This window comes from Nicotiana tabacum, chromosome 1 (assembly GCF_000715075.1).
Source record: "Nicotiana tabacum cultivar K326 chromosome 1, ASM71507v2, whole genome shotgun sequence".
NCBI lineage: Eukaryota > Viridiplantae > Streptophyta > Magnoliopsida > Solanales > Solanaceae > Nicotiana > Nicotiana tabacum.
Genome location: NC_134080.1, coordinates 112,527,210 through 112,550,589, shown reverse-complemented (window position 1 = coordinate 112,550,589; position 23,380 = coordinate 112,527,210).

Here is a 23,380-nt window from a genome sequence, read left to right as displayed (position 1 = left end):
TTCGCCCGTGGGGCCCACATCTCGGAATTCGACGAAAGTTGCGAAATATGAAACCTCATCCAACCCCGAGTCTAACCTTACCAAAATTACTAAATTTCGATAATATTTCGACCCTCAAATCCTCAAATATATCCGAGAGGGTTTTCAAACTCTTCCAACTAAATTCACAGATTTAATGCCAAAACTAGTAATAGATTCGGGTAATCAAACCAAAATTAAGTTAAGAACACTTACCCCATTGTTTTCTCTAAAAATCGCCTCTCCCCGAGCTCCAATTTGATAAAAATGGAAAATGGGACAAGTCCCATTTTCAGAACTTAAGAATCTGCCCAGAAAATATCGGAGGCATTGTTCACGCGTTTGGGTACTGTTCACTGGTACTGTTTTACAGTCACTATTCACGGATACTGTTCACATGCTGTAGAAAAATCAGCAACTGTCCAAAGAGAAAAATTCAGCACCTTTTTGTTTATTCGTTAACCTTTCAAAATCCACCCGAGGCCCTCGGGACTTCAACAAAATGCATCAACTGGTCTTAAAACATGATACAGACTTAGGCGAAACCTCAAATCGCATCAAATAATGCTAAAACCATGAATCACACCCCAATTCAAGCCTAATGAAACTAGGAACGTCCAACTTCTATATTCGATGCAAAAACCTACCAAATCAAATCCGATTGACTTCAAATTTTGCATACAAGTTATAAATGACATAACGAAGCTATGAAAAATTTTAGAACTGGATTTCGACCCCGATATCAAAAAGTCAAATCTCCGGTCAAACGTAAGAAATCTTTAGCCTTAGATTTCTAGATTCCGTTAAATGGCGATAATTTGATCTAGGGACCTCCAAATTCGATTTCGGGCATATGACCAAGTCCTAAATTATGATACGGAACTACTGGAATGGTCAAAGCTTTTTTCCGGGTTCGTTTGCTCAAAATATTGACCGAAGTCAACTCAGTTGAGTTTTAAAGCTCTAGTTCACAATTTAATCCATTTTTCGCATAAGAACCTTCCGGAAAATTATACGGACTGCGGACGCAAGTCGAGGATTTATTGATACCACTTTTCAAGGTCTTAAAATACCGAAATAATTATTTAAATTAAAGATGACATTTTGGGTCATCACATTCTCCACCTCTAAAACAAAAGTTCGTCCTCGAACGTACTAAGAATTATTCTCAGGTTACCAAATTGATGCTTTTACTTCTACACAAATATTCGCGATTGATCCCACATTAGACATAAGTCCAACAACACCATTTCAATTGAGATTATTTCCTTTATCCATATTTGTAAACTTGAAGACCAAATTTCTTACACTCCAATCATTTTCAGAAAGGTCCGATTTTCACGGCAACACACGATATTAGTCTCGACTGGCTATAGCAACTCGTGCATATGTACCCATCGAATACGTGGTATTACATTCTCCCCGACTTCGGGTCATTCGTCCTCAAATGAGAAGTATAGTCTGTTCTCCAACACATAATGTAACGTATCTCTTTCTTTTCACATTTCAATATCCCAAATTTTTCTAACTCCCAAATTTTGCAGAAATTTCGGCAGAGTCTCTCCCCTGTAATTGGGCCTATCCACCTGTCAGAGTAACACTAAAACAACTCCTAACAACATGTCCACAACCCAATAACGCACCACAAAGTATATATCAATAACACTAATCTCCGCATTACAAGCACGACATTATCACAATGATATCTTGACATAAAACACATAATATGTATGACCATAACCACATCTCTGGTCTTAATGGTTGTTCATAATAGATTACAACACTAACCTCATGTTAACAAAATTTCGTTTCAAACCTCCAGTTTACTAACAACAAGTCATGAAGATCTTATAATTACTTACCCGAATTAACGAGTCACAATTTAACGCCACCTGGGCTCTCACCTTGTAGGATAAAACTCAATAGCTACAATACAATTTTGGCAAATTATGCACAGAGATATTCATACAAGAATTTTCAAATAAGCCTAATAGCGATGACTCCCTACAAGTGCTATAGCACAAATTTTAATTTCACAAAAAGGAGAATTTAAACACATAAAATTTTCACCACCAAGACCTTATCCTTATATAACATCCACCTCAGCTTGTAGCTTGGTTTAAATATTTCATATCATATAAAAATGTGAGGATCTCATCCTCAACTCTAAATCACAAGTATTTTGCACATTGTGCCAACTAAAATTTTCCATTTCCTTTCTTCCTTCTTTCAAATAATTTTGGTTAAACAAAATCACAACATACAATGATCCCTCATACCGGTAGGGCATATAATTTACAACTAAAATCAATTATTTAGAAATTACATCAAACTCATCGAATTGATTCACAAAAGTCACTTTTAGCCTCACAACTATTTTGACCAATACATAATGATAGACATGGCTATCTCCATATAATCTCCCAACAGAAGTATTCACATATGTAGATTTAAGAATTACGAAGCTCACTCATAAGTGGAGCACAATAGGAGAACTTTCCTCGATACTCAAAACCGAATCAAGTTAAGAAAATTTTGACTTTATAATAATTCGTGACCGTACTTATGATGATACTGTCTGGTGTAGCAACCTCAGCCATGCCATAGAAAATATATCAACGGACTGGGTCTCCACCTTTAGGAGTCTCACCTCCACCTCTAATATCCTGACCCCTACCTATGGTTGGTCATGTAAATGGAGTAGTAACTGCAATGGGGCACGTAGCCTGAGTGCTTTTGACAAAATATGTCTCTCCCAAGTCTAGGATAATTTCTCAGGATGTTCCTAGTATCACTATTTTCATAACAATCCATCCGCAGTTCGACTGCTCATACTAAGTCTGTACCGGATAACTTAAATAACCATTGCAGGAAAATCCTATTCCACTGGTACATTAAAATATGACTGCCACACGCGAGTGTTGTGATTAACTTAAGCACTACGAGTGTACTAAATATATTTCCATGACCCTGCTAATACTGAAATGTATAATTATTAAGGACGCGGGAATATCTCAAGTCTTATCATCATCACATTCAAATATCAACTCTTAATTATATACAAGTTTTGGAAAACCTTTCAATACCACATAAATACATCTCAGGCCAAAATTGATATAACACATGACCCCGCAATTTGATCATTGATAGTGGACTCCCTTTACTTGGCACGAAGCCATAGTCACAACATCCGATAATCCACAATATTTGACCTTCACAACTCAAATAAATCAACCAGACGTCAAGGTACATTGAACCCCTACATGATTCATTAGGTGATCTCTTGATACGTCTGCATATTCCGTCGGAACCACAACTGGCCAAGTAAATACATTATCTTTCCACTACCTCTACTTGTCATCTGAAACACAGCAAAATCAACCCCATCGCTTTCGAAGTTTCTCACGTTCTACCATACTTCATAGTAGCGGTCAAGATAATCCCGTGGGTCCTCAAAAGATGCACCACTGAAAGTGGTAGCGAAGAGCTTGGTGAAACCTATCCAACCTCCGCAAAGCCTCTGAAGACGTAGTTGATCTATCACGGGTCTGTGCTGTTATTCGGTTGAAGAAGTGGTACGTGACTTCGCCATTTGTGAAAGGACAAGAGTAGAGGTTTCAATTTAGCAATGAGAGAACAAAATCGCACGATAGATAAGAATGGAAGTGAAACTTTTCCTAACTCTATAGCCTGTGGGGGATAAATACAGACGTCTCTGTACCGATCCTTCAAACTCTACTAAGTTTGCCTGTGAACTGTGAGACCTATGTAACCTAGAGCTCTGATACCAACTTGTCACGACCCGGATTTCACACCCTCGAGAGCCGTGATGACACCTACTGGTGAAAGCTAGGCAAGCCAAATTATCCTAATTACTTAACCTTTCACAGTTTTAAACCATTATCAGTGATGAGTAGATATCAGGCAAATAGCAAAAAATAATTAAGTGGAAGACAAAATCTGACAATTTATCTTAATACAAAATTGTGGAAGTTTAAATACAACTCTACCCAGAATTTGGTGTCACAGTTTCACAGACGGTCTAAGAATACTACATACAAACACTGAAAGATAAAATATACACTGTTTCTGAAATGAGTAAAGGAACCAGGATAAAGGAAAAGATATGAGGTGACGCCAAGGCCCGCAGACGTCTGCAAGACTACCTCGTGTCGCCTATGTGGGCTGAAGACAGCACCCTCACTGCGGTCCAAGCACTCCGGTATCAGTATCTGCACATAGTGCAGAGTGTAGTATCAGCACAACCAACCCCATGTGCTGGTAAGTGCCTAGCCTAACCTCGGCGAAGTAGTGACGAGGCTAGGACCAGACTACCAAATAAACCTGTGGGTTATGGCGTACAAAAATAATACGAAGCAGATAACAATGATGGCAACAATGATCAACCACTGATATAGATAGCAGGCAACAAGAACACCGTAAATGTTTCTCAACAAATAAAAGATACAAGTGCAATCAATTAATCAAGTCCTTCAAATATAAATCTCTAAGATAATATGTCTTTCAATGAATATATTTCCTTTAAATAAATATCTTTCAAATAAGCATCTTTCGAATATAATTCTTTCGAGTAAAGGTCACCTTGTGACGCCTCATTTCATAATCATAAATAATATAGGTCTTCGCCCACTTTCATATTTTCACGACACCTCATGTCCATATTTATATCACAATCATACGGACAACTCACGTGCCATTAAATAAAAATATAATATTTTCTTCGGCATTACGTGCCCACATATTTCTGCCTCATATTGCACAACAATATCCTCATGTTACTCAGTTCATAGGTTCCATAACCCAATACAATTAAGAATGTTCAAAGAGCCTCATTCACTTAACATAAAGTAGAGTACAACTTCCAACCCAATTAGGAACCAACAAGAAAAGATGAAGTTATATTTAGAAATCATTTGATAAAGAAAATACCTTTTTCAATTAAAGTACAATATCGAATGAATCATTACCTTTAATACGAGAAATCAATAAATCAAATCATAGTAGAAATTTCTTTTTAAGTAAAGTACAACATCAAACGGTTTAAGGAAAATTTAATTGAGAAATCAATTGAGTTAAAAATGTAACAAATTCTGAAATTTGAAGTATTGAACATATATAAAAAAATAAGGCGAGGTATTATAAACACTATGGATTCACATATTAAAAAAATAAGGCGAGGTATTGTAAACACTATGGATTCCAACACAAAGGATCACAACAGTAAAGGGATCTAAACAGTTAATACACTTGAATTGTTAATAACAAGTAAACACAACAAATAGAAAGTGCACGGCATCACCCTTCGTGCTTTAACACTCTCTCACCAAAACAATACACGACATCACCCTTCGTGCTTTACACTCTTCATCACCCAAGCAACAATCACAAGAAATAAGGGTAAGGGAATCTATAACATCGAAATAAAATCAAGTAACAACAGAAAATCAGTAATAAACGTAAAGGACAACATAACTCAATTAGAATTAGGAAAAATCAAGGACAAGTGCACGACATCACCCTTCGTGCTTTTACTCTCGTCCTTACCATAAGAATTAATATAAACTGCACGGCATCACCCTTCGTGCTTTTACTCTCATCCTCACCATAAAATCAATATAATCGGCACAGAATTGTACATCATGCTGCACGGCATCACCCTTCGTGCTTTACACTCTTTCTCACAAAATCATACACAGCATCACCCTTCGTGCTTTAACACTTTTCCACTCCCAAACAATAATCATAAGGAATAAGGGCAAGGAAATAAACGAAATCACAATAAAATCCCGGCAAGGGAGACAATATCATGATTCTCTCTCTCTCTCCTTTCTTCTTTCACGTTTACTCAACAACTCAATTCACAACTTGGGCCAATGCTATACAATGTTCAACAATTCAATTCTCAATTTGAGCCAATGCTCTACAATGTTCAACAATTCAATTCTCAACTTGAGCCAATGCTCTACCATGTTTAATTAACAATGATACTTCCACAAGTCATATTCCTCAATAGAAATTATCATATAGAGCATATACAATACGAAACGGAGTCACATTAATGAAAGTATAAGACTCACGGGCATGCTTGACACCAACGTATAGATACTCATCACCATGCCTATACGTCGTACTCAACAAATAACATATAACAAATAGGACACAACTCCTAATCCCTCAAGCTAAGGTTAGACCAAACACTTACCTCGCTTTGCAACCAATTCAAAATTCCAACAAGCCTTTGCCTCGCGAATTCGTGCTCGAAATTCTCAAATCTACTAATAAACAATTCGATTCAGTCAATAAAAATTATAGGAATTAATTCCATATGAAATTCTACATTTTCTATTAAAAATCCGGAATTGCACTAAAAATTCGCGCGTGGGGCCCACATCTCGGAATTCGACGAAAGTTGCGAAATATGAAACCTCATCCAACCCCGAGTCTAACCATACCAAAATTACTAAATTTCGATAATATTTCGACCCTCAAATCCTCAAATCTATCCGAGAGGGTTTTCAAACTCTTCCAACTAAATTCACAGATTTAATGCCAAAACTAGTAATAGATTCGGGTAATCTAACCGAAATTAAGTTAAAAACACTTACCCCGTTGTTTTCTCTGAAAATCGCCCGAAAATTGCCTCTCCCTGAGCTCCAATTTGATAAAAATGGAAAATCAGAACTTAAGAATCTGCCCAGAAAATGTCGGGGGCACTGTTCACGCGTTTGGGTACTGTTCACGCGGTGCTGTTCAATACACTATTCACGGGGTACTTTTCACCGGCACTGTTCACTGGGTACTATTCACGGGTACTATTTACAGTCACTATTCACGGATACTGTTCACATGCTGTAGAAAAATCAGCAACTGTCCAAAGAGAAAAATTCAGCAGCTCTTTTTTTATCCGTTAACCTTTCGAAATTCACCCGAGGCCCTCGGGACTGAACAAAATGCATCAACCAGTCCTAAAACATAATACAGACTTAGTCGAAACCACAAATCGCATCAAATAATGCTAAAACCATGAATCACACCCCAATTCAAGCCTAATGAAACTAGGAACGTCCAACTTCTATATTCGATGCAAAAACCTACCAAATCAAATCCGATTGACTTCAAATTTTGCATAAAAGTCATAAATGACATAACAAAGCTATGAAAAATTTTAGAACTGGATTTCGACCCCGATATCAAAAAGGCCAATCTCCGGTCAAACTTAAGAAATCTTTAGCCTTAGATTTCTAGATTCCGTTAAATGGCGATAATTTGATCTAGGGACCTCCAAATTCGATTTCGGGCATATGACCAAGTCCCAAATCATGATACGAAACTACCGGAATGGTCAAAGCTTTTATCCGGGTTTGTTTGCTCAAAATATTGACCGAAGTCAACTCAGTTGAGTTTTAAAGCTCTAGTTCATAATTTAATACATTTTTCACATAAGAACCTTCCGAAAAATTATACGGACTGTGCACGCAAGTCGAGGATTTATTGATAGCACTTTTCAAGGTCTTAAAAATACCGAGATAATTACTTAAATTAAAGATGACATTTTGGGTCATCACATCCTTCCTAATAAGTCTATTTAGCTTATTATAGTAGACTTCAAATAGTAATGGTGATTATAATTTTATCTAACATGAAATATATATTTCATAGTTAAATCCTACAAAAATTTACTAATTTAGCGCTTTATTCTTATTTATTTTTCCCTTGGTCCTTAAAATATGATTTCTTTATTCTTCCTAAACTGTGCAACCAAATTTTTTAATACAACAACGTAAAAGTTTTCCTACAAATTTCAGCCTCATCTAAAGGTTCAATTGTCCACTTTTGTCTCATCTTTTTAGAAAGTTAATTTGCGCTAAAAGAAAAATCTTTTTAGAACGTATTGTACATCATATTCATATGGTTTATTTGTGAGAATTACATTAATAAAAATAAAATACTTCACATACAACTCTACTATATGGGCATTTCTTACATCTTGTCTCAACATATGTCAATTAAGCAATATTTTAGAAAGGTAATTCCAATTTACCCTTTCGATTAACAAATTATTATTTTATGTCAAATGTTTTTTGCTTCATGATATTTTCGTTGTCTTTCTTAAAGAAAAAAATGTATGTCCGTAAATCTTGTATATTACACCAATGTGCATTTATATTCTCTGTTTGATGTAGTCATAAGAGAAAAAACTATTAATGACCTGCGTGCAAAAATCTAATGAAATTTGTGATATTTCAAATTATTAATTCTAGGTCGGCTTAGTTGTAAGTTGTAACATACCGGAGAAGAATGATTCGCTATCTTTTTTAATTGGTTGGTTATAGGCTAATATTAGTTTGTATGGAATAAATCTAAATCTCATATATTTACCAAAAAAAAAAAAGAATCTGCAGACTTATGCAAAACCAAATATATGAACTATATGCATATTGTTGTAAAAAAAAAAAAAAAAAAAAAAAAAAAGAGCTACTATCCTCTATCCATGCGTAATGGCGGTGAGTAGCCGTCCATTAAGTTGAAAAGAAATGTACCCAATATCAATTTCGTCACGACCCATTTTTATTATAGGTTATGATGGCGCCCAACACCATTGTCGGGCAAACCAACGCTGAAATATAAACAAGTTCTCATTTTACTTTTACCAAAATAATTGCAGTAATTCCTTAAGTTAAAGTTAAAACAAGTGATGACCGGTAAGGTACCGAAAATAATTATACAATTCCCAAAAGAATAGTCTACTAAAGTGTGTGCCAAGACCTGGTGTCACAATGTGACGACCCGACCAGTCGCCTCATGAGTTACCGCTCCGTTTTTTCCCCATTTCTGCTTCTTAATTATGCTTTGTTTATCCGTATTATGTGGTATCGGGTTGGTCGGATTGAATCCGGAATGGTTTTGGTAAGGTTTGAGACACTTAGTCTCTAAAAGTAGCTTTAGAGTTAGAAAAGTCAACCGAAAGTTGACTTATTGGTAAACGACCTCGAAATGCGAATTTTATGGCTCGGATAGCTTCGTTAGGTGATTTGGGACTTAGGAGTGTGTCCAGAATATTTTTGTGATGTCCGGTGTAGATTAGGCTTGAATTGGCGAAAGTTAGTTTTTGGCGATTTTCGGTCGGCAGTGGAAAATAGGCTATCGGGGTTGTCTGCAAAATTTCAGGTCAATCGGAGTTGTTTTAGATAGTTTTGGCGTCGTTGATGGAATTTAGGAATTTCAAAGTTCATAAGCTTGAATTTGATGTTGTTTTTGGTGTTTCGAAGGTTCGACTAAGTTCGAATGATGTTATGGGACGTGTTGGTATATTTGTTGAGATTTCCTAAGGCAGGTAGATCTCGAAAGGTTAACGGATCAATTTAGACTAGAAGAAAAGCTGTTGCATTTTTTTCACAGCAGCATGAATAGTAACTCGGATGAAATCGTTGTTCTTCATTGAGGTAAGGATTTTGGACCCTAAAACTCGATTATTTGTGATTAAGGAACAAAATATCAGTGTTTAATTCATGAAAATCAGTAGAAAAAGGTGGAGTTATGGCTTGAGATTATGAGACCTTCTAGGGATGATTTGAGGGATCAAACGAACTCCGATTTTCGAGTTCTTTATATGTACGGACTCGTGAGATAATGAAGAACATTTTAGTATAAATTTTGTCTAGTTTCGGGACGTGGGCCCGGGGGTCGGATTTTGACTGATTTCGGGGTTTGTGCTTAAAATCGATATTTTTCAATTGGAATTCATTCGTTTAGCATAATTTGATGATAAAAATCTGAACATGGTAGATTTGGAGCACTCGGAAGTTGGTTCTAGAGGCAAGCGTGTTGCAGAATAGCTTTTCGGGCTAGTTCAAGGTGAGTAATGATTTTAAATGCTGTTTTGAAGGTATGAAACCCCGAATTACACAACGTTCGGCTGTGTTGAGGTGACACACACGCTAGATGACGATCGTGGGGTCGTGCACCGTTGGGGATTGTGACTTAGTCCATCCCGAATGAGTGTTTTTTCTGTATATTTGATAGCTAATTATTTGATATTATTATACTTTGGGCTAAATGCCATATTTGGGCTTCGTGCCAACTGTTTGAACCCTTAGGGGATCGTTAATGATAGTTTACTCACTGTTTGATTTCATACTTGTGCTCAGTCATGCCAGATCTTTCAATGTTTTCAAAACTCAGCTATGTTAATCTGTTTTAGAAACCTTAAATAATGTTTTAAAGGTATTTTGAGCTGAGCTGCATATTTTTACTATTGCCCAAAGGGCTTATGAGATTCTGACTGAGTAAGGCCGAAGACCTGTATTGTGAGGATACTTTTGGGTCGGGCTACACGTCGCAATAGTGATACACTAATTATGATAATGAGACCGAGGGCCTGAGATTGTACGCCACGAGGTAGCTTGATATTGATATGAGGCCGAGAGCCTGTTTATGATGCCACAAGATGGCTTGATATTGCGCTTGGGCCGTAAGGGGCCCCTCCAGGAGTCTGCACACCTCCAGTGAGCGCGGGTACACATTGTGACATGAGATATAGCCTGAGAGGCTGAGATTGTTCTTTGGTAGGGCTGATTTAATGTTATTGTGCCCGAGGGGTAGTTCTTATGTGTTTACCATTCCTAGTTGTTTTTTCTATCTATTGTTGACTACTTAAAAATGTGTTTTTATGAGGTTTCATTGTTAAATTGTGTTACTGATTTTGTTATGCATCTGATAGCTAACTGTTGTGTTTAACGTGATTTTATATTGTTCAGTCTTCATTTATTCTTATTACTCACGGAGTTGGAAGTAATCACTTTACTCCTTGTACCTCTGTGTGCGGATTCGGGCATTACAGGTCCTGCTATTGAGGGTTGACAGTTCCAGTAGATCTTCGGAGGTTTACTAGGTAGCTGCTTGGCAATTCGCAGCCCAATGCAACCTCCCACTATCTTATTTCTTGTCTGATTTAGTTATTTAGTAGTGGAGTAGACTTTCAGACTGGTAGTATTGTTTTAGATTCTCATGACTGGTGACATCCCGATGTCGGTTTGTGTTGGCTTTTAATTTCGTAAATTATACTATTAAGTACTTATTTTGGGATTTTATTTTTGATTAAAGACTTAGTAGTTATTATTTTAATTGCTTAAAGTGAATTGGAAGTGAGTCGGCGGGCCTTGTCTTCACGAGAGGTGCCATCACAACCGGGTTGGGTTTAGGGTCGTGACAAGTTGGTATCAGAGCCTAGGTTACATAGGTCTCATGAGTCATGAGCAAGTTTAGTAGAGTCTCGCGGATCGGTACAGAGACTTCTGTATTTATCCTCGAGAGGCTGCAGAACCTTTAGGAAAAATTCCACATTCTTGAAATTCTTGTCGTGCAAATTTGTTTATCCGAGAACTAAACTTTTGTTATTCTATTCTCTCACAGATGGTGAGGACACGCGCTACCGGTCAGGATGGAAGACCACCAGCTAGAGCCACTAGAGGCCTAGGACGCGGTCGAGGCCGTGGTAGGGGCAGAGGTGCAGCCCACATAGCAGCTAGGGCAGCACCTGCAGATCCACCAGCCGCCCCAGTTCAGGATCAGGTCCCGACTGTGGATGCTCCAGTAGCACCCGCTCAGGCACCAGCTTTGCCTATTGTGATTCCAGGTCTTCAGGAGATTTGGCCCAGATATTGACTATATGTACGAGTCTTGCTCAAGCGGTCGTGGTTTCTACTGCCATAGCCACTTCTCAGGCAGGGGGAGGCTCTTAGACTCCCGCCGCCTGCACACCGATCCGGTGGTTCAGGGAGTGCAGACACCGGAGGTACATCCAGCCTAGCTGGTTGCAGCTGCTCAGGATTATGTTGTTCCTACTATGCCAGAGGATGAGCAGCGCAGGTTGGAGAGGTTTGGTAGACTTCAGCCTCCGATCTTCAGTGGTGCAGAGGGCGAGGATGCCCAAGGTTTCTTAGATAAGTGTCAGAGGATGCTTTGTACAATAGGTATTCTGGAGACCAGCGGGGTCGCTTTCACTACTTATCAGTTTTCTGGAGCTGCCTTCACTTGGTGGGAGGCATTTGAGAGGCATAGGCCTGTTGGTGCAGCACCTCTTACCTGGCAGTAGTTCTCCATTCTCTTTCTAGAGAAGTATGTGCCGCAGTCTCACAAGGAGCAGCTGCGTATGGAGTTTGAGTGGTTGCGTTAGGGAGAGATAACTGGACGCAGTACGAGATGAGGTTTTCTGAGTTAGCTCGTCATGCAATTTGGTTGGTCCCGATAGATAGAGAGAGGATTAGGAGGTTTGTTGATGGCCTCACTTATCAGCTTCGCATTCTTTTGACCAGGGAGAGGGTGATTGGTGCTACATTCGAGGAGGTTATGGATATTGCCTATGAGATTAAGTCTGTTCATCGCCATGAGCGAAAGGAGAGGAAGGCCAAGAGGCCTCGAGGATCTGGTAGTTATAGTGGTGCTTTATCGAGAGGTCAGTTTCAGCACGACAAAGGCTGTCCATTTAGGCAGGCTCAGCCAGCTCGCCCAGGTTATCGTGGGGCATCGTCGGGTCATGATTATCACAGTTCTCAGCAGGTCCAGTCATCACTTAGTGCCCTTCCATCTCAGAGTTCGTCCCGTGCTCCATCAGTTCAGCGCTTCTCTACGCCAGGTGCATCTGCTAGTTACTCCGGTGCGAGGGGTTCCCTTTAGTCCCCTTCTCTAGCACTTGGGAGTTGTTATGAGTACGGAGAGATGGTTCATATGTGGAGGAAGTTCCCTCGTCTCCTCGCAAATTCATTTAAGCAGAGAGGTCAGTCATCGGCTTCAACGCCAGTTGCTTCATCACCACCCGCCCAGCCAGCTAGGGGTGGAGGTCAGTCAGCTAGGGGTCGCCCTAGAGGGGAGCCCGATCAGGTGGCGGTTAGGCCCGTTTCTATGCACTTCCAGCTAGACCCGATGCTATTTCTTTCGATGCTGTCATTACAGGTATTGTTTCAGTCTGCCACAAAGATGCCTCTGTATTATTTGATCCCATTTCTACCTTTTCTTATGTGTCATCATACTTTGCGCTCGTTATTTGGGTATGCCCTGTGAGTCTCTGGTTTCTCCTGTTCATGTATCTACCCCGGTGGGCGATACAGTTGTTGTAAACTGTGTGTGCCGGTTGTATGTGATGATTATTGGGGGTCTGGTGACCCATGTAGATCTGTTATTATTGTGTATGGTGGATTTCGATGTCATTTTGGGCATGGATTGGTTATCTCCGTGTCGTGCTATTCTGGACTGTCATGCCAAGATAGTCACATTGGCTATACCGGGTGTGCCACGGATTGAGTGGCGAGGCTTGACTGATTATGTTCCCAGTAGGGTAATCTCCTTCTTGAAGGCCCAGCATATGGTTAGGAAGGGATGTCTTTCGTATCTAGCCTTTGTGAGGGATGTCAGAGCTGAGACTCCCAGTATTGATTTTGGTCCAGTTGTTAGGGATTTTCCCGATGTGTTCCCTGCAAACCTATCGGGCATGCCACCAGACAGGGACATTGATTTTGGTATTGACCTGGTGACGGGCACTCAACCCATTTCTATTCTGCAGTACCGTATGGCACAAGCGGAGCTGAAGGAGTTAAAGGGGTAGCTTCAGGAACTCCTTGATAAGGGGTTCATTGGGCCTAGTGTGTCGCCTTGGGACGCGCCGGTTCAATTTGTGAAGAAGAAGGATGGCACTATGAGAATGTACATTTATTATAGGCAATTGAACAAGGTTACAGTTAAGAACAAGTACCCTTTGCCTCGCATTGATGATTTATTCGACCTGCTGCAGGGAGCGAGAGTGTTCTCCAAAATTGATCTCCATTCAGGCTATCACCAGTTGAGGATCAGGGACTTGGATATTCTCAAGACCACTTTTAGGACTAGATATGGTCATTATGAGTTCTTGGTGATGTCTTTTGGGCTGACTAATGCCCCAGAAGCGTTCATGCATTTGATGAACAGCGTGTTTGGCCTTATCTTGACTCGTTTGTCATAGTCTTCATTGATGATATTCTGGTATATTCGCATAGTTAAGAGGAGCACGCAGAGCATTTGAGGGTTGTGTTGCAGAGATTGAGGGTGGAGAAGCTTTATGAAAAGTTCTCCAAGTGTGAGTTTTGGCTCGGTTCAGTAGAATTCTTGGGACACGTGGTGTCCAATGAGGGTATTCAGGTTGATCCAAAGAAGATAGAGGTGGTTTAGAGTTGGCCCAGACCATCTTCAGCCATAGAGATTCGCAACTTTCATTGTTTGGAGGGTTATTATCGCTGGTTTGTTCAGGGATTCTCATCTATGGCATCGCCCTTGACCAAGTTGACTTAGAAGGGTGCTTCATTTGTATGGTCAGACGAGTGTGAGGAGAGCTTTCAGAAGCTCAAGATAGCTTTGACGACAACTCTAGTGTTAGTTTTGCCGTCAGCTTCAGGTTTATATACCGTGTATTGTGATGCTTCAAGGGTCGGTATTGGTTATATATTGATGCAGGAGGGTAGAGTTATTACTTATGCTTCTCGTCAGTTGATGCCCCATGAGAAGAACTACCCCGTTCATGATTTGGAGTTGGCTGCCATAGTTCACGCATTAATGATTTGGAGGCATTACTTGTATGGTGTGTCTTGTGAGGTGTTTACTGATATTGCAGCCTCCAACACTTGTTCAAACAGAAGGATCTCAATTTGAGGCAGCAGAGGTGGTTGGAGTTGCTTAAGGATTATGATATCACTATATTTTACCATCCGGGAAAGGCCAATGTGGTGGCCGACGCTCTGATCCAAAAGACGGTGAGTATGGGGAGTCTGACATATATTCCATTTGGGGGGAGACCTCTTGCAGTTGATGTTCAGGCCTTGGCCAATCGGTTTGTGAGGTTGGATATTTCAGAGCCCAATCGGGTGTTGGCTTGTATGGTTTCTCGGTCTTCCTTATATGATCGGATCAGGTAGCACCAGTATGATAATCCTCATTTTCTTGTCCTTAAGGACAAAGTTCAGCACGATGATGCCGGAGATGTGACCATTGACGATGATGGGGTGTGGAGGATGCATGGCCGGATTTGTGTGCACAATGTAGATGGGCTTCGGGAGTTGATTTTGGAGGAGGCCCCTAGCTCGCGGTATTCCATTCATCCGGGTGCCACGAAGATGTATCAGGATTTGAGGCAACACTATTGGTGGAAAAGAATGAAGAAAGACATTGTGGAATTTGTAGCTAGGTGTCTCAATTGTCAGCAGGTGAAATACGAGCATCAGAGACCGGGTGGCTTGCTTTAGCATATAGATATTCCAGGGTGGAAGTGGGAAAGGATCACTATGGACTTTGTAGTTGGACTTCCACGGAATTTGAGGAAGTTCGATGCTATTTGGGTGATTGTGGATCGGCTGACCAAATCCGCGCACTTCATTCCTATGTGTACTACCTATTCTTCAAAACGGTTGGTAGATATCTATATTCGTGAGATTGTTCGGTTGCATGGTGTCCCAGTTTCCATCATTTCAGATAGGGGCACTCAGTTCACTTCACAGTTTTGGAGGTCTGTGCAGCGAGAGGTGGGCACTTAGGTTGAGTTGAGCACAACTTTTACCCTCAGGCAGACGGGCAGTCTGAGCGCACTATTTAGATATTGGAGGATATGTTGTGTGCTTGTGTCATTGATTTTGGAGGGTCATGGGATTAATTTCTACCACTTGCAAAGTTTTCTTACAACAACAACTACCAGTTGAGGATTCAGATGGCTCCATATGAGGCTTTATATGGGAGACGATGTAGATCTCCAGTTGGTTGGTTCGAGCCCGGTGAGGCTAGGCTATTGGGGACAGACTTGGTGCAGGATGCTTTAGACAAGGTGAAAGTGATTCAGGAGAGGCTTCGTAGAGCGCAGTAGAGACAAAAGAGTTATGCTGACATGAAGGTTCGGGATGTGTCCTACATGGTTGGTGAGAAGGTTCTGTTGAAGGTTTCACCCATGAAGGGTGTTATGAGATTTGGGAAGAAGGGTAAATTGAGTCCTCGGTTCATTGGGCCTTTCAAGGTGCTTAGGAGGATTGGGGAGGTGGCTTATGAGCTTGCTTTGCCACCCAGCTTGTCGAGTGTGCATCCGGTATTTCATGTTTCTATGCTCCGAAAGTATATTTGGGATCTGTCTCATGTTCTATATTTCAGCACGGTTTAGCTGGATGGTGACTTGACTTATGATGTGGAGCCAGTAGCTATTTTGGAGCGACAGGTTCGAAAGTTGAGGTCAAAGGATATAGCTTCAGTGAAAGTGCAGTGGAGAGGTCGGCCGGTGGAGGAGGCTACCCAAGAGACCGAATAGGAGATGCGAAGCAGATATCCTCACCTGTTTGAGGCTTCAGGTATGTTTCTTGACTCGTTCGAGGATGAACGTTTGTTTAAGTTGTGGAGGATGTGACGACCCGGCCGATTCTCTCATGAGTTACTGCTCCGTTTTCCCCATTTTTGCTTCTTTATGCTTTTTTTATCCGTGATATGTGGTATCGGGTTGGTCGGATCGAATCCGGAATGGTTTGGTAAGGTTTGAGACACTTAGTCTCTAAACGTAGCTTTAGAGTTAGAAAAGTCAACCGAGAGTTGACTTATTGGTAAACGACCTTAGAATGGGGATTTTATGGCTCAGATAGCTTCGTTAGGTGAATTGGGACTTAGGAGTGTGTCCGGAACATTTTTGTGATGTCCGGTGTAGAATTAGGCTTGAATTGGCGAAAATTAGTTTTTGGCGATTTCCCGTCGGTAGTGGAAAATAGGCTATCGGGGTCGGAATGGAATTCTGATAGTTGGAACAAGTTCGTAATGTCATTTTGGATATGTCTGCAAATTTTAGGTCAATTGGAGTTGTTTTGGATAGTTTTGGCATCGTTGGTGGAATTTAGGAATTTCAAAGTTCATAGGCTTGAATTTGATGTGATTTTGATGTTTTGATGTTGTTTTTGGTGTTTCGAAGGATCGACTAAGTTCGAATAATGTTATGGGATGTGTTGGTATATTTGTTGAGATTTCCGAGGGCCTCGAGTAGATCTCGAAAGGTTAACGGATCAATTTAGACTAGAAGAAACGCTGTTGCATTTTTTTCACAGCAGTATGAACAGTAACTCGGATGAACAGTAACTCGGGTGAACAATACTCGGGTGAACAGTACTCGAGTGAACAGTAAAATGCGTGAGCAGTATTTAAATAAACCCTCTGCGACCATTAAGCCCTTTTACACCATTTTTGAACGGGAAAAGAGCTTTGAGGTGATTTTGAAGAGAGTAAATTGTTGTTCTTCATTGAGGTAAGGATTTTGGACCCTAAAACTCGATTATTGCGATTAAGGAACAAAATATCAATGTTTAATTCATGAAAATCAGTAGAAAAAGGTGGAGTTAGGGCTTGAAATTATGAGACCTTCTAGGGAAGATTTGAGGGGTCAAACGAACTCCGATTTTCGAGTTCTTTATATGTACAGACTCATGAGATGATGAACAACATTTTGGTATAAAGTTTGTCCAGTTCCAGGATGCGGACCCTGGGGTTGGGTTTTAATTGATTTCGGGATTTGTGCTGAAAATCGATATTTTTCAATTGGAATTCATTTGTTTAGCATAATTTGATGATAAAAATCTGAACATGGTAGATTTGGAGCACTCGGAAGTTGGTTCTAGAGGCAAGCGTGTTGCAGAGTAGCTTTTCAGGCTAGTTCAAGGTGAGTAATGATTTTAAATGTTGTTCTGAGGGTACGAAACCCCGGATTACACAATGTTCGGCTGTGTTGAGGTGACGCGCACTCTAGATGACGAGCGTGGGGTCGTGCACCGTTGGGGATTGTGGCTTAGTCCATCCCGAATGACTATTTTTTCTGTATATTTGGTAGCTAATTGTTTGATATTATTATACTTTGGGCTAAATGCCATATTTGGGCTTCGTGCCAACTGTATGAACCCTTAGGGGATCGTTAATGATATTTTCCTCACTGTTTGATTTCATACTTGTGCTCAGTCATGCCAGATCTTTCAATATTTTCAAAACTCAGCTATGTTAATCTGTTTTAGAAACCTTAAATGATGATTTAAAGATATTTTGAGCTGAGCTGCATATTTTTACTATTGCCCGAAGGGCTTATGAGATTCTGACTAAGTAAGGCCGAGGGCCTGTATTGTGAGGATACTTTTGGGTCGGGCTGCACGCCGCAGCAGTGACACACTAATTATGATAATGAGGCCGACGGCTTAAGATTGTACGCCACGAGGTGGCTTGATTTTGGAATGAGGCCGAGAGCCTGTTTATGTTTCCACTAGATGGCTTGATATTGCGCTTGGGCCGTAAGGGGCCCCTCCAGGAGTCAGCATACCCCAGTGAGCACAGGTACCCATTGTGACATGAGATATAGCCCGAGGGGCTGGTATTGTTCTGTGATATTGCCCGAGGGGCTGATTTGATGTTATTGTGCCGGAGGGGCAGTTCTTATGTGTTTACCATTCCTAGTTGTTTTTCCTATCTATTGTTGACTGCTTAAAAAGGTATTTTTATGAGATTTCATTGTTAAATTGTGTTACTGATTTTGTTATGCCTCTGATAGCTAACTGTTGTGTTTAACATGATTTTATATCGTTCAGTCTTCATTCATTCTTATTACTCTCTGAGTTGGAAGTACTCACTTTACTCCCTGCACCTCTGTGTGCAGATTCGGGTGCTACAGGTCCTGCTACTGAGGGTCGACAGTTCTAGCAGATGTTCGAAGGTTTACTAGGTAGCTGCTTGGCGATTCGCAGCCCAGTGCAACCTCCCTTTATCTTATTTCTTTTCTTATTCAATTATTTAGTAGTGGAGTAGACTTTCAGACTAGTGGTATTGTTTTAGATGCTCATGACTGGTGACACCCCGATGTCAGACTGTGTTGGCTTTTATTTCCGCAAATTATACCGTTAAATGCTTATTTTGGAATTTTATTTCTGATTAAAGACTTAGTAGTTTTTATTTTAATTGCTTAAAGTGAATTGGAAGTGAGTCGGCTGGCCTTGTCTTCATGAGAGGTGCCATCATGACCGGGTTGGGTTTAGGATCATGACACACAAGTTGTGGGCAACTAGTAGAATATACAATAGAATAAATCTATCCTACTGTCTGAAATAGAATAGACAACAAAAATAAATACAGAGAGACTCCATCAAGCTGTCGAACGGCATAGGAAAGGGGTAGCTCACCGTGGAAGTCTCGAAATATGCTCAGGGATGCGCACCAGACTTATAGCCAGATGTACATGCCTCAGATCCTATACAATTAAGTACAACATTGTAGTATGAGTACATAAACAACATGTACCCAGTAAGTATCCTGTCTAATCTCGAAGAAGTAGAGACGAGAAGTCGACTTGACACTTACTAGGGTCAAATAATACGAGAGATAAATTATACTGAGCATGGATAAAACAAATAATTATTAGTGTATAGCAAGAACTAACAGGTCCTCTCCTAGATAATGTCACAGCTGGCAACTTCCATTCCAGGACAAATAATAAAATTCAAGTCATAGAAAAATACTGAGTAAAACATGCGCAAGTAGTGTCGAGGTCGTACGACCCGATCCAACATAAAAATAAATTGTGCACTGCCGAGGGTTGAACGACACGAACCATAGATACATCTACTACCCCGCTCGCAAATCAAACATGCGACGCGGTCAAATGTAATTAAACACAGCGACAAGCAGACAAGAACATATAAGTGGGGAGCAATTACCCACTGAATTATCAACTTTTCTTTTAAAAAGGCCAAGAAAGATAATGTTCCTCTTAACTAGTCTCATTTATCATAATCACCATGATTTAAACAATCCAAATTAAACATAGAGTTGCAAGAGTATCACATAAATCATGCTTTTGGGTCCTAAACTACTCGGACTTAGCATAATAGTAGCTACGCACGGACTCTCGTTATCTAGTGCGTACGTATCCCCCACATTTAATGGAAAATTATTAGATTACATCACCTATGGAGACAATTCCCTCTTACAAGGTTAGATAGGAGACTCACCTCGCTCCAAAATGCACTTCCAATACCAAGAACGAGCCCGAACTCTCAATTTGGAGCTGAACGGTCCAAAACTAGTTAAATGGGGTAAGAATTAATCAATACAAGCCCACAAGATCACATTCTAACTATTAAAGCATTTTTCCAACCTTAAGCACAAGTTTCCTAAAATCCGACCCCGGGCCACGAGCCCGGATTCCGAAATTTTTTGAGGAAAGTTGTTCTTCATAACCCAAGGATCAATAACATATGATTTCTAATTCATTTCATAACAAATTTCGTGATCAAATCTAACTTTTGTCAAAACCCTAGGTTTTACTCTAACCCCATGATTTTACCTTAATCTTTGTGTGTTAATCTACCCATTACTCGAGTATTAAACTAGAAATAGGTAGGATGGATAAACTTACCTCAAGATGCTAGGTGAAGGTTCTCTCACAAGCGCTCCAAAATTGCCCAATGGATGAGTGAAAATGGCCAAAATGACTTAGAGCCCGTAATAAATGAAGCTTACTGCTTCATTGATTTCCGCATCTACGGCCCCGCTTCTGCAAGGAAAAGGCCGCATCTGCGGAATTGGCCAAGCGAGCTGGGACCACTTCTGCGGTCTTCAAGTCACTTCAGCGTCGCCGCTTCTGCGGCTTCGGAGCCGCTTTTGCGGTTTTGGGCCTAGCGTGCCTTGGCCGCATCTACGAGAGGACGACCGCTTCTGTAGTCTCGCATCTGCGGCTGACCAACCGCAGGTGCAGTTATGACAGAAACCAGAAGCTTCAGCTCTTCTCAACTTTTCCAACTTCACTTGAGCCTCGTCCGATTCACGCTCGGGGCTCCTGGGCCTTGCCCGAACATACCAATAAGTCTGAAATCATGAAACGGACCCGCTCGAACCTTCCGAACACTCAAAACAACGCTAAATCTACGAATCACCCCCTAAAACCAATTGAATCAAACTTATGAACTTCAAGTTCTTAAATTCACTTCTAACGTGACGAAACGTACTTATACTACTCGGATTGATACCAAATTTTGCGGGCAGGTCTTAAATATTATATTGGACCTGTACTAGGTTTTGTAACCAACCTACGAGCCTGATACCAATATGATCAATCATTATTTAGTTTCTTTAAATCCTTAGAATTTCAGTTTAACAATTTCTAATTAAAATTCATTACTCGGGCTAGGGACCTCGGAATTCGATTCCGGACATACGCCCAGGTCCCATAGTTTCCTACAGACCCTTCAAAGCCATCAAAATACGTATCCGGGTCTGTTTGCTAAAAATGTTGACCAAAGTCAAACTTGGCCTTTTAAGAAAATCTTAAGGAATCAAATGAGCATATTTCAACCCAAATTCTTTTAAATCCCGAACCAACCATTCCTGCAGGTCATAAATTAGTTAAACCAAGCGCGAGAAATTTTATTTAGAGGGACAGGGTTCTAAAAAGCAAAACGACCAGTCGGGTCGTTACAAATTTTGTAGGGGTTGGTATGCATAGTTTAAATTGGAAAGGAATTTTATTCTAGGTAATTTATAATTATATCCTTAAATTATATAAATAGTTAAGGGCATAAAAATCAATTAATATTTCGGGGATAATTTAGTCGTTCAACATTTAGTATAAAATATTCGTGCTTTTATAATAATATAGATAGATAGATAGATAGATAGATAGATAGATAGATAGATATAGATATAGATATAGATTTATAATAATATAGATAGATAGACAGATATTTGACATGCATTTTATATTTATATTATAATTAAAAAATAATTTAATAAACTAAAATCATAATTGATTTTAAAATTTTAGAATTGAAAGGGTAAAAAAACGCACATAGAACAACTCATCTCAATACCAAAAGCCATCTTAACCGCCTACAGTCGTCACATAAACATCTTCCTAACTTTGATCCTAATCTCAATCATTCAAGAGATCTTACTAACCTTTCCTTCGTACCCTTCGCTAGGATAAGCCAAACTAAAACATTCCTATTCTATATTCTCTTTTCCCTTATGATTATCTTGGACAATATCGGATATACATCAAAATTCTCAATAAAAAAAATAATAGAGAAAAACAATAAAAAAAATAAAGAGAACAACATGATATATTGTAGTCATTAGTGCGAACATATACATATTAAAGTCACGTAATGGATTATAGAAATAAAATCTTACTTGAGTTAAATTCTTAATTATTAGGGTTCTCTACCTAATTCATATAAGAAAATACTTAATGGTCAAAATTTAGTTAGTTTCAAAATTCTATAAGAAAAGCAATTAAATGATAATTTTATAATGTAAAATCTATCCTTAAAGGCGTAACATATCTCAATGTCACAATTCGAAATTCCCCTCGGGACCGTGATGACACCTAACATTTCACTTGCTAGGCAAACCAACATTCGCTATAGCTGTTAACCATTTCTAATAATTTCCAAATTTAATGACAATAATAAAAATGAATAGTCTGAAATACGACAATAAACTAATAAGTGATTAAATCCAAATACAAATTCCGGAACTGGTGTCACGAATATATGAGCGTCTAGAGTACTATAGATAATGATCTGAAATAAACATAACTGTCCGAATCAGAATAAACAGCTAAAATGAAGGAAAAGGGGACTTCAGGGATGCAGATGTCGTGCAGCTATACCTCAAGTCTCCGCTGATAGTTGGATCCGAGCAAGTCTATTGAACACCGCTTGGACCAACTTCGGTATCTGTACAAGAAGTGCAGAGTATAGTATGAGTACAACCAATCCCATGTAATCTGTAAGTGTCGAGCCTAACCTCGATGAAGTAGTGACGAGGCTAAGGCGAATCAATTATGTAACGGACCGACCGGTCGTTTTGAGCTTTTGCACTTTTCTCGCCAGTTCTCGGGCACGTCTAGTCCCGTGTGATGTATTATGACTTATGTAAATCATCGGTGTTGGTTTTCAGGGTAATCGGAATGAATTTGGTAGAACAGTTCTCAGTTTGAAACTTAAAAATTTGAAAGGTTTGACCAAGATTTGACTTGTTAGTAGATGACCTTGGATTAGAATTTTTATGATTTGGTTAGCTCCGTTAGATGATTTGGGACTTAGGATCATGGTCGAAATGTATTTTGGAGTTCCGCGGAAGGTTTAGGCTTGAATTGGCAAAATTGGAATTTTGGCGTTTTCCAGTTGATAGGTGAGATTTTGATATAGGGGTCATAATGGAATTTCGGAAGATGGAGTAGGTCCGTTGTGTCATTTGGGATGTGTTTGCAAAATTTCAGATCATTCGGACGAGGTTTGGTAGACTTTTTGATCGAAAGCGGAATTTG